The following is a 16,733-nucleotide window of genomic DNA, read 5'->3' as shown; positions in this document are numbered from 1 at the left end:
CTCTCTGATTTGTAGAAAAGCCAAAGAGGAGCCAAGGTTGCACTTAGATTTCAGTTGCACTTACCAGAGCATCACTACACCAGCCTAAAATCCTGCATTTAAAACTGAGCTTCCTGCTTCCATTTTAAATGCAGGATCACAACAACTCCCTTTTCCACCTGCTTCCTTTTCCCCCCACACCCTTCCCCCTCCTTCTCCCTGTATCTGAGTCTTCCGTTATCTTTCATTGATCTCGCTCCTCCTCTTGCCGCTTTCCTCTTTTCATGGAGGGAACTCAAATGGAACACAACAGGGTAATTTGATAGCTCATTATCTGCAATCTATTTAAAAATGGAACAAAGGGCATTTAGTGCAGGAGACGCCTTGAATGATCACGGCGTCATGTAAAGAGCCTGCAAAATTCCATGAAGGAGCAATCTCAATCACAGGATAAAAGCTCCGTGTGAAGGAGCCCTCAGTCCCTCCTAAATCAGGGGTCATTTATTCATTAAATAATTCACACGTATTAAGGAAAGGGGTTTCAAAGTTCTTACAATTTGTAGCAATGGAGGGAGGAGGTACTGCCTGAAATTTGAAGTCACACGTCGTGTGCGCTTTTTTTACACAGTCCTGTGTATATTGTTACCCAATGCCAATAGATACTTTTCAGTGTTACTCAGTGCCAATCAATACTTGGCTTGCCTACTGCTCTTTTAAAATAAACCTGCATTTAACTTAATCTTTGCCAGTTCTATTCCATACCACCACCACCCTCTCTCTGCTGTCCCCATGTATTGGTTATGTGTCTCTTAGATTCACTCTGTTCCCCATTCCCCCTCCCACTGCATTGAAACACTACCTTTTCAAATAATAGCAGTAGGTGAAATCCAGAGAAGTGAGCAGGACCATGTAGAGGGGGATCATTTTTACTCCCCTCTGTGCTGGCATTGTGGACAGTACAGAAGTTACTGCTCGAGCAAATGACTGCTGTGAATTACCCATAGTGAGAAACTCTAAACACACACATCTCTCCATGGCCACATAGTAAAGAATGTTGTAGAAGAAGACCACACAGCTTGCTACTCTTTTTTGATTCTCCATGTGCAGGAATCCCTAAATTTGGAGGATTTTCATTTGTAGATTTATGTACACATGAGGTGCAAAGACTTTTGGATAGCAATAAAACATCACCTCACTGGTAACAGCAAAAAAGGGTTGTAAATAAATAGAATTCCTTCCATTTAATAAATGGAATGATACATTAACAGGCATTAATGTGTGTGCTGGGATTGAAAGGGGAATAGGTCTATTAGAGAAACAAATGGCAACCAGGAGGAAAGGAGAGGGCTTGTAAAGGTTTTTAAAAAGTGAAACATTTTTTTAATGGGAAGCCTGTCATTGGCAGCCTTTCACAAGTCTTTTGGCAGGGCATGCTACTATCCCCATTAAAAAAGGCTTGACTCTATGGCTTCCTCAGGGCCAAACCAGATGCGATGGCAACAGAACTGCTTGTTTAAAGCCTGCTCTGCCACAAATAAAAAGGTGGGTGACAGGTCCAATGTTTAGTGCCAAAAGGGCATGTGAGGGGTGCTAGAACAGCTTCCCTTACCACAGGATGTCTTCCCCAGATGCTTTTCCCCTCAGCTGAGCTTACATTCTAGAAGTGAGAGAAAAGCCTTGTGGGGAGAAGCTATAGCAAAGCTGTTCAACCTCAGGCCCGTGAGCCAAATATGGCCTACCTGGGGTCCCAATCCAGCTCTTTGTGGTTTCCCAGATGGCCATAGCCCTTCCCCTGGCCAGCCTCATACCTCCAACCACTTATTATTTGGTGGTTTCTTGGCTTTTGCACAGTTTTTCCCCATTCTAAAACATTGAAATGCCTCTCCTATGGCTTAATTAATGGCAGTCAGAGCTTTAAGTCAAGGTATGGTAATGTTTTTGGTATCTTGGCCCACCCTTTTTGCTTTTGCCCCACCACTACTGGAATGCTCCCCACAAGAGCTTCTCCAAAATTGAATTTGGCCTTGGGCTGAAAGAGGTTTGATGCCCGTGGGCTACATGAAAATAAACTGCAGGTATGGGAAGAGTTCAGTTCTATACACACCTTATACAGGTGTTGCTTTTGCTCTAAAGTCCTCTTCCCACCACCATGTCTTTATATGTAATTCGAGCAGATCCAGACTCAAACAAATGGGTCATGTCTAGGGTTATCCTTATTCCATCATACTATGAACTCTTTGTAGGTGCATACATAAACATGTGTATCCTGTCTCCCCTCCCCCTCCCACTTTGCCAAAGGTGTGTGGGAGTCTGAATGTAAATTTGGATGTAAATTGGGGTCAGAATGGCAGTGAGTGCTTTGGGAAGCCGGGAGAGACAGCTACCTCATATATGTAACAGCCACTCATACCAATGGATTCGTCTTGATTGTAAGCCAGTGGAATGTAATATTTAAACAGAAAATCTGATTTCAAATTGTGTCCTGATGTCTTTCCTCATCAAAAAAATAAAGGTGGGGGTGATGGAGGAAGGGAGGAAGGAAGAGACATTGACTTTCTGACTACACCTGTGCTGCATGCGTTCTGAGACTGGCAGTGGCACACTTCCAACATCTGCTCCTTTCATTGAAGTTAGCTGCAAATTGAAATTCCATTGCAATGTTTTTAGACTCAGTTGAAGCAAGGAGACTGTCAGAAATCCTCTTTAAACTCACCCTTATCCAAACAGGAAGCTGACCCCTGACCCCCGGATGTAACAGTACACCAGTGGAAATTTCATTATCCTTGTTTCAGCTGTACTAAGTGAAAATTAATTGTGTAATTATCTGGATGAGCGCATGTGTAAAAGTTTACAATGTGCCAGTTAGATTATGTAATTCGTTAGTGGTATGGTTTGGAGCAGTGACGAGGCTGTTGTATAAGAAAAGAAAATTAAAGACGTTCATAATTTTTTGCAGGGATGGGAGTGAACAAAATATGCCTGAACAAACTTTGATAATGATAAAGGAACTCTACACTTAATATCATAAGAGGATTCTCTCTTGATGTAGCTACATCTGCTATGGGAAAGCTTTCCTCATGTCACTGTCATTATATTTAAATAGATTGAGTGTTAACATATTAAAGACACTGCTTGGTACTTTTTCCATATACATTTTACTTTAATCCTATTCCAAAACCATAATTTATCTGATACTTAATGCTTTACCAGTTGAATAGAAGTCTTTTACCTTGATCTTTATATTTGATACCTTAGTATTAAAGTTTTCCTAATTAAATGTTAGCAGCAAAGTGTGATCATTTGTTGTTGTTGTTCAGTCGCTAAGTTGTGTCCGACTCTTCGTGACCTCATGGACCATAGCATGCCAGGCCTTCCTGTCCTCCACTCTTTCCCGGACTGTGCTCAAATTCATATTCATTGCATCGGTGATGCTATCTAGCCATCTCATCCTCTGCCGTCCCCTTCTCCTTTTGCCTTCAATCTTTCCCAGCATCAGGGTCTTTTCCAGGGAGTTTTCTCTTCGCGTGATCATAACACAGTGCAATTATATATTTTTTAATGTAGAATAAGTGTACTACTGCAATAGAGCTTGGGTTTCGATTTTTTTTATTCGTTGTTGTTTTTTGGTGACACTTCTGTAGTCTTGGGAGTAATAGAAAACATTTCTTAGTAGAGATTATTTGCATTTCAAAGCTGCTGTGCTGTTTAGATAGCAAGCTATCAGGATGAAAGGTGCAGATGATCATTCCACATGAAGTCTTTGAAGAGGTATATTCACTTTCAGCAGCCTGGTTCTTAGTAAAATAGTCTTTATCCACATGAATGTCAATGAGCGAGCAGGTATAATAATTCTCAACATCACTACTATATTATATAAGGAAAATGCCAGAATGACACTTGATATAATTGTGCAGTTGTCACTGGGACTTCAGTAGGTTTCAGTAGTCTAGTATGAGATTTAAGTATAGCTGTTATGTTAATTTTTTGTCTTAGCAGAACATGAACTTGTGAAGGTCTAAAGCAGATGTGAAATGTGTTGGATTTATACACTTAGAACAGCATGTTTTATTAAACTAAAACAGTTTATTTTTAAGCCATCTATACCGTAACATTTCCTACTATGCTACAGATTCCTAAAAGATTATTTAAATAAGGACACCTATAGAAACAGTGGACCTTGCCTGCAAATAAAGGCTGAGTCTACATAATAGGTAGGGATGAGATGGTAGAGAAGTGCCAAAATAGGTTGAACCACTTCACACAGCAGATGCAGGGTCCATTTTTAAATTTTGTTGTTGTTCAGTCGTTCAGTCGTGTCCGACTCTTCGTGACCCCATGGACCATAGCACGCCAGGCCTTCCTGTCCTGCGCTCTCTCCCGGAGCGTGCTCAAGTTCATATTCATTGCATCCGTGATGCTATCTAGCCATCTCATCCTCTGCCGTCCCCTTCTCCTTTTGCCTTCAGTCTTTCCCAGCATCAGGGTCTTTTCCAGGGAGTTTTCTCTTCGCATTAGGTGGCCAAAATATTTCAGCTTCAGCTTCATTATCTGTCCTTCCAATGAGCAGTCAGGGTTGATTTCCTTTAGGATGGACTGATTTGACCTCCTTGCAGTCCAGGGGACTCGTAAGAGTCTTCTCCAGCACCACAGTTCGAAAGCATCAATTCTTTGGCGCTCAGCCTTCCTTATAGTCCAGCTCTCACAGCCATACATTACTACTGGGAAAACCATAGCTTTGATTAGACGGACCTTTGTCGGCAAGGTGATGTCTCTGCTTCTTACTATGCTGTCTAGGTTGGCCATAGCTTTCCTCCCAAGGAGCAAGCGTCTTTTAATTTCATGGCTACAGTCACCGTCTGCGGTGATCTTGGAGCCCAAGAAAGTAAAATCTGTCACAGCTTCCATTTCTTCCCCTTCTATATGCCAGGAAGTGATAGGGCCAGATGCCATGATCTTAGTTTTTTTAATGTTGAGTTTCAAACCAGCTTTTGCACTCTCCTCTTTCACCCTCAACAAGAGGCTCTTTAGATCCCCTTCGCTTTCTGCCATTAGGGTGGTATCGTCTGCATATCGGAGGTTGTTGATAATTCTCCCAGCAATCTTAATTCCGACCTCTGATTCATCCAACCCGGCATTTCTCATGTTGTACTCTGCATATAAGTTAAATAAGCAGGGTGACAATATGCAGCCTTGTCGTACTCCTTTCCCAATTTTGAACCACTCGGTTGTTCCATGTCTGGTTCTTACTGTTGCTTCTTGACCCTCGTACAGGTTTCTCAGGAGACAGGTAAGGTGGTCTGGTACTCCCATCACTTTAAGAATTTGCCACAGTTTGTTGTGATCCACACAATCAAAGGCTTTAGCGTAGTCAATGAAGCAGAAATAGACGTTTTTCTGGAATTCTCTTGCTTTCTCCATGATGCAGAGAATGTTGGCGATTTGATCTCTAGTTCCTCTCTCTCTCTTCGAAACCCAGCTTGTACTTCCGGTAGTTCGGTTCGCATACTGCTGAAGCCTAGCTTGTAGGATTTTGAGCACCACCTTGCTGGCATGTGAAATGAGCGCAATTGTGCGGTAGTTTGAACACTCTTTGGCGTTGCCCTTCTTTGGAATTGGAATGTAAACTGACCTTTTCCAGTCTTGCGGCCATTGTTGAGTGTTCCAAATTTGTTGGCATATTGAATGCAGCACTTTAACAGCATCATCTTGTAGGATTTTAAATAGCTCAGCTGGAATACTGTCATCTCCACTAGCTTTGTTGTTAGTAATGCTTCCTAAGGCCCACTTGACTTCACTCTTTAGGATGTCTGGCTCAAATTCAGTGACCGCACTATCATGGCTATCAGGGACATTCAGATCTTTCCTGTATAGTTCTTCTGTGTATTCTTTCCACCTCTTCTTAATCTCATCTGCATCTGTTAGGTCCCTGCCTTCTTTGTCCTTTATCATGCCCGTCTTTGCACAAAACGTTCCCTTGGGATCTCCAATTTTCTTGAAGAGATCTCTAGTCTTTCCCATTCTGTTGTTTTCCTTGTTTTCTTTGCACTGTTCATTTAAGAAGGCCTTCTTGTCTCTCCTTGCTATTCTCTGGAACTCTGCATTCAGTTGGATATATCTTCCCCTTTCTCCCTTGCTTTTTGCTTCCCTTCTTTCCTCAGCTACTTGTAAAGCCTCATCAGACAGCCACTTAGATTTCTTGCATTTCTTTTTCTTTGGGATGGATTGAGTTGCTGCCTCCTCAACAATGTTACGGACCTCCGTCCATAGTTCCTCAGGCACTCTGTCTATCAGGTCTAATCCCTGAAATCTATTCCTCACCTCCACTGTATATTCATAAGGGATATGATTGAGGTCATACCTGAATGGTTTAGTGGTTTTCCCTATGTTCTTCAATTTAAGCCGAAATTTTGCAACAAGAAGCTCATGATTTGAGCCACAGTCAGCTCCAGGTCTTGTTTTGACTGACTGTATAGAGCTTCTCCATCTTTGGCTGCAAAGGACATAATCAATCTGATTTCGATATTGACCATCTGGTGATGTCCATGTGTAGAGTCGCCTCTTGTGCTGTTGGAAGAGTGTTTGCTATGATCAGTGTGTTCTCTTGGCAAAACTCTATTAGCTTTTGTCCTGCTTCATTTTGTACACCAAGGCCATGGCTGCCTGTTATCCCAGTGATTTCATGACTTCCTACTTTAGCATTCCTATCCCCTATGATGAAGAGGACATCTTTTTTTGGTGTTAGTTCTAGAAGGTGTTGTAGGTCTTCATAGAACCGATCAACTTCAGCTTCTTCGGCATCAGTGGTTGGGGCATAGACTTGAATTACTGTGATGTTGAATGGTTTGCCTTGGATTCGTACTGAGATCATTCTATCATTTTTAAGATTGTACCCCAGTACTGCTTTTCCCACCCTTTTGTTGACTATGAGTGCTACTCCATTTCTTCTAAGGGATTCTTGCCCACAGTAGTAGATATGATGGTCACCTGAATTAAATTCGCCCATGCCTGTCCATTTTAGTTCACTGATTCCCAAGATGTCGATGTTCAATCTTGCCATCTCATGTTTGACCACCTCCAGCATACCTTGATTCATTGATCTGACATTCCAGGTTCCTAAACAATATGGTTCTTTACAGCATCGGATTTTCTTTTCACCACCAGACACATCCACAGCTGAGTGTCCTTTCGGCTTTGGGCCAGCTGCTTCACTCTTTCTGGCGCTACTTGGAAATTCCCTCTGTTCTTCCCCAGTAGTATATTGGACACCTTCCGACCTGAGGGGCTCATCTTCCGGCGTCATATCTTTTAGCCTTGTGATACGTTCCATGGGGTTTTCTTGGCAAGAATATTGGAGTGGGTTGCCATTTCCTTCTTCAGTGGACCACATTTTGTCAGAACTCTCTGCCATGACCTGTCGGTCTTGGGTGGCCCTGCACGGCATAGCTTATGGCTTCACTGAGTTACGCAAGCCCCTTCGCCACAACAAGGCAGTGATCCATGAAGGGGCTTGCCTAGTTTGACCTGGGCTAAATCAAGGGAGATTCAATTGGTTAACAGAATACTACTAGCAAGAAAGATTTCCTGAGTAGTGCTGGTTAATGCAAGAAAAATAATAATTCAGCAGTATGTGTCCAATCATATCTTCATAGAACATTATCAAATATTCCTTAGACAACCAAACCACAATTTATAATTTTATTTTCTTGGGGAAACAGGTTGGCACTGTATATATTTTATCTGGTGTCTGAACAGAGTTCTGAAGGGAAATTTAGAGGCAAAAAAGAGCTCTGGAAATCAAGAGACAACTTTAGGGGGAGAGTTAACTTTATGTCACAATAAAAGTCAAACTGCAATCCTATACTGGTCTGTTCTCACACAAGACCCATGGAATTCAATGAGATTTACTTCCAAGGACATCTGTCTAGGATTGCAGCCTAAGAAAATGAAATTGACTGGAGATAATCAGCAAAAAAAGAAACTGACTGGCAATTACTGGCAAATAATTCCCCTAGCAGAATCCTCTAATAGAAGACAGCTACAATTGTCTAGGGTTGCAGCCTTGGATTATACAGGGTGTGGAAACATACACAAAATCACAGTAAGAGATGTGAAAGGTATAACCAATTTTACAGCCACAAATGCAGTCCTATTAGGAAGCCAGAAAGAGGAAGTTGGAGAGGACAAATTATTCCTTTACAAGAATTTAAAACAACAACAACAGAGGAGGTAAAATGTAAAATAATACTGATGGTAAGCTAAAAATAAACTGCAGAGTATCAGATCTTAGAAAACATAACATATTTTCCTGAAAACAGAAATATAAGACAGCAAAGGGAATTCTTTCCTCACTGTCCCACTTTTATCCCAAAGATCAGAGAAAGTAAAATGAAAATTTCCTGGCATCCTGGGGCAATAAAATAATCTCTGTCTTCTTGTGAAACCACATTTGTGTGCACATTGAACAGTGGTTCTTTGAGAATTATAAGTGCTATGTAAGCATCATTTTTCCCAGGAAACTAAGCCTTTGCTTATTTGCACAGATCTAGGCATGAATGTAATGAGAAATAAACTGGCCCAGTAGAGAGGCAGCCCTGAAAACTTGGCAAGTTGTGTGGGTAGTTTATGAGCCTATAGCCTATGAGTCTGTAATTTGCACCTGGAAGAAGTAGCAACAATCATCCCAGTACCAATGCAACACATCTGATATTCATGTCTGCAAATTCTTTCCTGAACTGGGTTTGTTTCCAGAGCGGGCAAATAAAGACAGGACCACACACTCAGAACTATCATGTGGTATAGCCATGTTTGGACTGTACCACTTTAGAAAGTAGGTAGGACATTGCATGATTTAAAGTTTACTCCAAATAAGAACCTAGGACGCTGCCTTTTACTGAGTCAGACCCTGGGTCCATCTAGCCCAGTACTGTCAACACTGCCTGGCAGTGGCTCTCCAGGTTTTCAGGCAGGGTTTTTTCCACCCTAGCTGGAGATGCCAGAGATCGAACCTGATACTTTCTACATGCAAAGCAGGTGCTCTCCCTCTGACCTACGGCTTCTCCCTCCAAATAGAGCCTGAACAGTTTCCCTGCACAGCTTACCTCTTTGGTGCAATGCTTCTGTGTCACCAGTGGAATTCAGAAGTGAACACACATTCAGCTGACCAGATGGGATCAGGTGCTGGATGAACTTTGGGGTGTGGGTGGTTTATCCGGCTACCCACGCACCACAGGCCAATGGTGCCGGCATGTGTAGCTCTGGAGTCATGGAATGCTGAGCTGGTTACCAAGCAGACGCTTTTAGGTTTGCAACGAGGTGAGACTGTAGGTTAGAAATCTCTGTTTTGTGCCAGCTGTTTATGTGATGTCTACATAGGAGATTTGTTGGAGCTGCCCTAAGATATATATCACCTAGGAACAATGAGCCTTTCCATCTTGGGCTCTGTCAGATGTTTTGCTCAAAGGAGTTTTTGGAATCTATGATTTTTCTAGCCCTGTCATCTACACCCTACAAAAAGAAAAGAAAAGATCCTCTTCAACCATGCAATCCTATACTTTTCTACCCAGGATTAAATCCCACTGAGGTCATCTTTCTAAATTCGAACTCCACAATGTATCCAAGCTGTTTCCCTGTGCCTCTCTCTAGCTAAGCCTTCTCTAACCTGGTGCCTTTCAGATGTTTTGAACTTCAGCTCCCATCAGCCCTAGCCAGCATGGCCAATACTAGGGCTGGGTGTTGCAGTCCAAAGCATTTAGAGGGCACCTGGGCAGGCTGCCCTTGCTGGATGGTGTCACTTTCTGAGGGGGAGAGAGTATTTCTAGGCTCTTAGGAAACACCTCTGCCATTTAAGAACATTAAAATGTTCCCTGAGTACTCATCAGCACTCATATGATATATCTATTCAAAGTAATAAAGATGGCAAACTTACAAAATACATTATAGATTCATTAAGGAAACTGAAATCCCCCAGACATTCTACCTGGCGCGTTTCTAGCCTTTTTATGCAACAACATGTTGTTATTGTTTATGTGCCTATCACCTTGTTAAATGCCTGCTCAATGCACAGCCGAATTAAAAGGAAGTACTTGGATTCAAACTAATTAATTATGCGATCCTATGCATGTTTAGACAGAAATAAAGCCTACAGCTCCCAGCATCCTGTCTGGGGAACACTACGAGTTGTAGGATTTATTTCTGTCTAATCATGGATAAGATTGCATGCTAAGTATCATGAAACATAATGGGACTGTATGGGTTTAAATGTAGATACTTCTGCTTAACTGGGTTGTGGATCAAGGCTACAGAACTGTACTACATTTGATGGTTACTTTGACCCTTACCTTTATTTTATCCAGGTTCGATTTTTTTTCTTTCTTGTCCTTATTTCTAGGATATAGGGTTTCCTCTAATAACTTCATCCCTAAGGGCTCTTTCAGCTCAAAATATAACTGGCCTAATTTATTTGATTTAGAGCAGGGTAGCCAAACACTCAAGGTCTCAAAGTATTTAATGGGCTTTTCTGACAGGCTGAGATGCTACAAAATGCAAACGTTCCAAATAAATAACTAGGCAAGTCCTAGCCTCTGCAATTATGAAGTCTCTGAAATGCGATTTGGAAGATAAGACACAGAGACAAAATATTTACACGGGGGAGGGGGAGGAAAGGGGGAAACAGGAACTAAAGAACAAGTTGTAGGTAAATCACCCACAAACCATATTTGGAATGATGTAAATTAAGGTAACAAAGTGAGTCTAAATAGAAATACAGTTGAAGATTGCCCAGATATAGTAGGTAGGTAGGTAGGTAGATAGATAGATAGATAGATAGATAGATAGATAGATAGATAGATAGACTGACCGACCGACCGACCGACCGACTGACTTGTAGGGGTTTTTGAAACATATCTTTAGATGTTTCACTTCAAAATCTTCAAATACCAGGTGGCCCAAAAGTAGGTATACAGTTGTTTAGAATGTTGATGGGAGGGGGAGAGAATGTGTGAGTAGAAGATGTGTGGGTGGAGTCAGAATGACAGTTGGGAAGAGTGAGTGACAGGGAGTGACAGTTAAATCAGTTAAGTGTAGAGAGTGAGGGGAGTGAGGCCCTTAAGTAGGTATATAGTTGTTTAGTTGTTTAGTTAATTTTTTTTACTTATACTGTGAATGATGGCAGCAAATTTGAGTCAAGAACAAAGTGGATTCTAAAGCAGTACTGGAAGACTGAAAATGCCGAGTGGGTGTGCACAGCGTGGCAAGGAGCATCTGACACACCTCCACCAACACGTCTGACAATTTATTGTCTTAGAGATAAATTTGAAGCAACAGGTGCAGTGGCTAACGCACTGAAATCTGGATGTCCTAGGACGTCTATGACAGAGGAAAATGAGATGAGAGTCGCTTCGACATTTGTGAACAGTCCAAAAAAGTCCACACGACGTGCATCTAAGCAGCTATCCATACCTAGAATGTCCTTGCAACGCTTAATGTGTAAATTGAAATTGAAGCCGTACCATCCGAGACTGTTAAATGGTCTTCTGGAAGACGATCCAGACCGTCGGTTGCAATTCTGTGAGGTGATGCATAACCAAATCTCTAACGAACCAGACCTTCTTGATAAGATCAACTGGTCAGATGAGGCTTCTTTCAAGTTGTCAGGCCACGTGAACAGGCATAACTGTGTGTATTAGGCAGGTGAAAATCCTCATCTGACTATCACATCTCAACTGAACCAGCCAGGCATCACAGTGTGTGGTGCACTGTCCAGCGAAGGTGTTGTAGGACATGTTGTAGGAATGTTGCAACGTTGATGGAATACATTTCGAGCACTTACAAGATTAAACAGTGTTAAACAAATGTAAATGTAATAAACAATGTAATGAAATGCAGATAAACTATACTGTATACCTACTTTTGGGCCACTCTGTATTTTGTACTCCACACAAGATTTCTTGGGGCTGATTACTACAGAAGTTGGGGTACATGTGTACCCCTCCTATCTCTTCCTAAGACTGAGGCTCCCACATGTCGACCCAAAGCACTGCTCCCCCTTTACTTTCCAGCTACGTGCCACCAACACTGCTCCTGTTCTTTAGCAAACACAATCAGTCTACCCATATTCATTCATTCAGTTGTATTACATTTCTATACCATCCAATAGCCAAAGCTCTCTGGGCGGTTAACAAAACTGAAAGCCCTGAAATACAACATGATAAAACATAATGTGAAACCTTTAACATACAAACATTTAAAACAATTTAAAACAGCTAAAAACAATCAACAAAGAAATACCAGGACCTGATGAAACAAGTAACATTAAAAAGCCCCACCATATGCCATCAAGAAAAGTCTTAACCTGGAACCAAAAAAGATTGGTGGGGGCAAGTGGGGTGCTGACATGTGTAGGAGTAAGTTGCATTGAACTCAGTAAGACTTGCTTCCGAGTAGACATGCACAGAGTTGGTTCTCCTCTCTGCTCAGCTTTGTATTTCCACATCCAGTTCATTATCAGACCTCCTGTTAGTTATCTCAGAAAAGCTTTGGGTGAATGGGGGGGGGGTTTCCAGGGAACAGCTGGATTGAGGGAGATTCCCACACACACACACACACACATAATGGAAGAATATAGTTCTTCATATTCCCTGGTATGTTTATTCCTCATTTTGTCCATTCCCTGAGCATGTGCAGAGTGTGCTTTTTGTTCAAACAAGAGAAGGTTGCTGATCTTTGCCTTCATGCTGCATTTGTACAAGTGAAGTGTGACTGCTTCAGAAAGAACTTTCCATTATACTGTCTCTTTTTCTTCATGAGTTTCATAACAGAAGTGTGGGGTAGTGGTTAGAGTCCAGCCCAAAGTCACCCAGTAAGATAACTAACAGGAGGTTTGCAAATGAGCTGGATGTGGAATACAAAGCTGAGCTTGGGGCAAGTGGGGTGCTGACATGTGTAGGAGTAAGTTGCATTGAACTCAGTAAGACTTACTTCTGAGTAGACATGCACAGAGTTGGTTCTCCTATCCATTTTAGCCTCACCATGTCACCAACAAGGCTGGATGTGGAAATAGAAAGCCTAGCAGGGGGAATAATACTCGTGCAGGGCTCCAGACCGGCATGGTCATTTTAAAAGGTTTCTTTCTTTCTTTCTTTCTTTCTTTCTTTCTTTCTTTCTTTCTTTCTTTCAAACAGCATTGCTTTAAACAAAGAGTGCATCACTCAGGCACACCTAGGGCAGCCTTGTTTTGGGAAGCCCCGAGGAGGAGGAAGTGTTCTGGCTGAAAGTAAATGGAGATGGAGGATTTCAATTGAAAAAGAACACCCACAAACAAGGCGATGAGCATAATTCTTTTTTTAAAAAAAAACACAATGTACATATTTATTATCGAAATATACTACCTTGCATTTTTATTTACAAAAATTTTGTGACTTTGTGCAGATGACAAAAAAAAGCCGCATGACTGCTGGGTCCGCAGGACCTCGTGGTGCTGTTCCGCAGAGGATTCCATGGCACAGACTGAAGGGAATTCGATCCCATTTCAGTCCATGGCGGAATTCTCTGACATCCCTAGGTGCCAGGAAGTTGGTGCCAGGTGGACTTCACTAGGGAGAGCATTCCACTACTTGGGCCCACCATTAAGAAGGCCCTCTCCCTTGTTGCCATCCTCTGAACCTCCCTTGGTTGACGTCACTACATGCAACCAGCTACCAACTTCATCCTGTGCAGGGCTCAATTGTGAGATAAATAAAAGGAAAAGGCTGTTTGGGGATGTTGTACAGGCAGGCCCTATTAATTTGCTTCTTTTCTGGGCAGAGGGAAGACACTGCCAGGGTGCATGGCAACAGCTCCCCAACGTGGGACTATAGGCAGCTGAAAAAGAAACAAGGGTACATATTCTTGAAGGAGGAGGAACTAAAAGGATGCAGGCAGATGGCAGTCACACTGGCCCAGCAGAAAGGTAGTTCCCATGTACCCTGAGAAATGTCACAGAAGATATATAGAACTCCTAGGTTCATGGGACACAAACAGAATGCAGGTTGTTCAGAAGCAGTAAATCCTAGTGAAATATGGATTTTCACAGCTTTGGCAAGTAATGTAGGTGACCATTTTGTCCCACATTTTATCAACTTATATACTGTTTGTTTGCTTGCTTTTTAGCATTCTTATACTGCCTTTCCATAAAAACCACCTAAGTGATGTCCCTAGGGATGTTGGAGAAATCCTCAATGGAACCCAATGAGTTCAGATTTTCATGAATCTGACCCACAGATTCCGCAGCAGATTGGTTTTTTCCCTGTTGGGTGGATTCCACTGATTTGTGGACCAATTTTATAACTTTCCTGAATTTTGCACAAATCTCATCATAGAAAAATATGCAAAATTTGAAGAAAAAACTCGGCCAAAATGTGTATTTTCCTCATAGGCCAAAGCATCAAAATGTGCATTTCGGTGAATTTGCTCATTTTTGCACATGTGAAATTGCGGATTTGTGCAAATTCGGAAACGCAAAAATCCAATTCCATTGATGGGAGGACGACGGAACAAAAGGCTCCTGGTAATCCTCAAAACACAGATGGAATGGATTTGACACAATCTGTACATCCCTAGGTGTGCCACAAATAAAAACAATAAAAACAACAACATAAAACAAGAAGCAATCAACAACAAAAGAACTGCAATAATGACTATCACTGCCTCACAACAAGGAGAGGAATGCTGGATTTCATACCAGCTGAAAGCACTGCTTATTCTGAACTGGGGGGGGGGGTGCTATTTTAATTTCAGTCATCAGCTAAATGTCAGGGTGGAAACTGAGCCCATAGAGCCCCAGAGCAGTTCTGATTCTGAGGAAGAACAGAAATCCGTGGGAGAGGAGCTCGCTCATCTCTCACAAGCACAGCAGCTGGCAGAGATTCCTCCTGCCAGCATTCCTGGGATAGATAGTGACCCTGGCAGTGAGAGAGCGCTGGAGGGGGGCTTGCTGGACACTCGGCACAGATGCAGGGAGCGGCGAGAGATGGAGAGCGCCGAAAGGAGGCGCCCCGCTCGTTTGGCACTCAAACAACGGCCGCGTCCTGAGGACCCAAGGGATAGAGGGAGGATCTCTCCCTAGCCCATAAGTTCAGTGTCTTCCCATGGTTCTCCTTCAAACGGGGACCAACTGCCTTAGGCTACTCTGCTATCTTTCCCCAGTGCTGTTCCTTGCTTAGTTGCTAGTGATTAGTATCTGAAAGAGTCATAAAGGAATAAAGCCTTGGAAAGAATCCTCGTCGTCTGTGTCCTGAGTTGGCTATTGGAGGGGACTGTAAGAGGCAGCTAGGGCACTCCTAACACTAAAGAAGAAATGTACACATTTCCCCAATCCCCATAGACATTTCCTAGCGCATGGCATGTAGCAATGAAGTGTTCTGTCTGCAGTTTTAGACAACACCTTCTCTTTATAAGATTTACCCTACCTGGTATGCTTCTCCAATCTATCTCCAGCCCTACTAATGTAATGATGGGTCTGTTTTAATTGCCTGTTTGAAAACAATGTGCAGTCCAGACCATGTGCAATCCAGATTCATTACACTCAAAGTAGTTTACCCAAGTTTTCCCATTAGCTTCAGTGAAATACATATTGATTTCACTTTTGCAAAACAGAACCTGTTTACAAATCTTGATGCTCCCTGATTAGCAGTTCTTTGAGTGGTGGTTCATGCTGGTGGTTCACCTATTCCTAAAGTATATGTACGTGGGGGGCGGGTATCAGAGGGTTCATACAGACACACACACATGTGCGTGCGCGCACACATACATGTGCACACACGTATGCTTGAAACAATATTTCCTGTCCGTTCAAAAGTTATATTCCTGTCATATGACATGTAACTGCTAAGTAAAGTCTTTTAACTATTTGCCTCCAACTGATTCCTATAAACGTCTGGCTGAAAGTTGTCTGGCTCAGCCCTCTTAGAGATGATGAACACAGATTAACAGATCTAAACAATTTAGGTAAGGTTGGGGAATGTGCTCGTGTGACAATAAGAGCAGTTAAGTATCCTGCTGACAGCTGTGGTGAAAGCAGCCAGTAAAATTACACTCCGATAAAACAAAACAAGTCCCTGTCTTTTTTATTTGTAGTCAAATTAACATGTAGGTTTTTTCTGGTGACATTTATTTATTTATATCATTTATATTCAGCATTATTTATTACTTACTTGTGTGGTTTTAAAACATTTATATTACCGCTCTATTCGGGTTTCAGGGCAGTGTATAACCTTAAATGATTTCACAACAAAACAACAAGAATTCAGCAATTAAATGTTAAAGGCCTCAAACAAAGCTAAAACCAATAGCAAATTAAGATGCCTGAGAAAATTAAAATGCTTTTGCCTGATGCCAAAAATATAGTAATAAAGGCACTGGGTGGACTTCTTTAGGGAGGTGCATTCCCTAATTTGAAATCCTTTAGGAAATCCTAAAGGAAATCCTTTAAATGACCCAGTTCATACTGGGTAAGGACAATATGGTGTCATTCATAACTGCAGCTAAGAAAATGATCTCCCTTTATTTACATAATGAATCTCTGATAGAAGGGACAACAACCAAAGAATGTACTCAGAACAGAAGATCTTAATGTAGATGGTAATGATAATGTGATACTTAAGTACAGCAATCAAAAGCAAATATTAATACCCCCACTATCTGGGACAAGCACTATCTGAAGTAATATATCATATTTTTATCACATTCTGCCATGGAGCTCAGTGGCTTCCTACTTTACC

The sequence above is a fragment of the Heloderma suspectum genome, chromosome 1 (assembly GCF_057233095.1).
Source record: "Heloderma suspectum isolate Gila_16-S chromosome 1, 16-S_ref, whole genome shotgun sequence".
Classification (NCBI taxonomy): Eukaryota; Metazoa; Chordata; class Lepidosauria; order Squamata; family Helodermatidae; genus Heloderma; species Heloderma suspectum.
Note: the sequence above shows the minus strand (reverse complement) of the source record.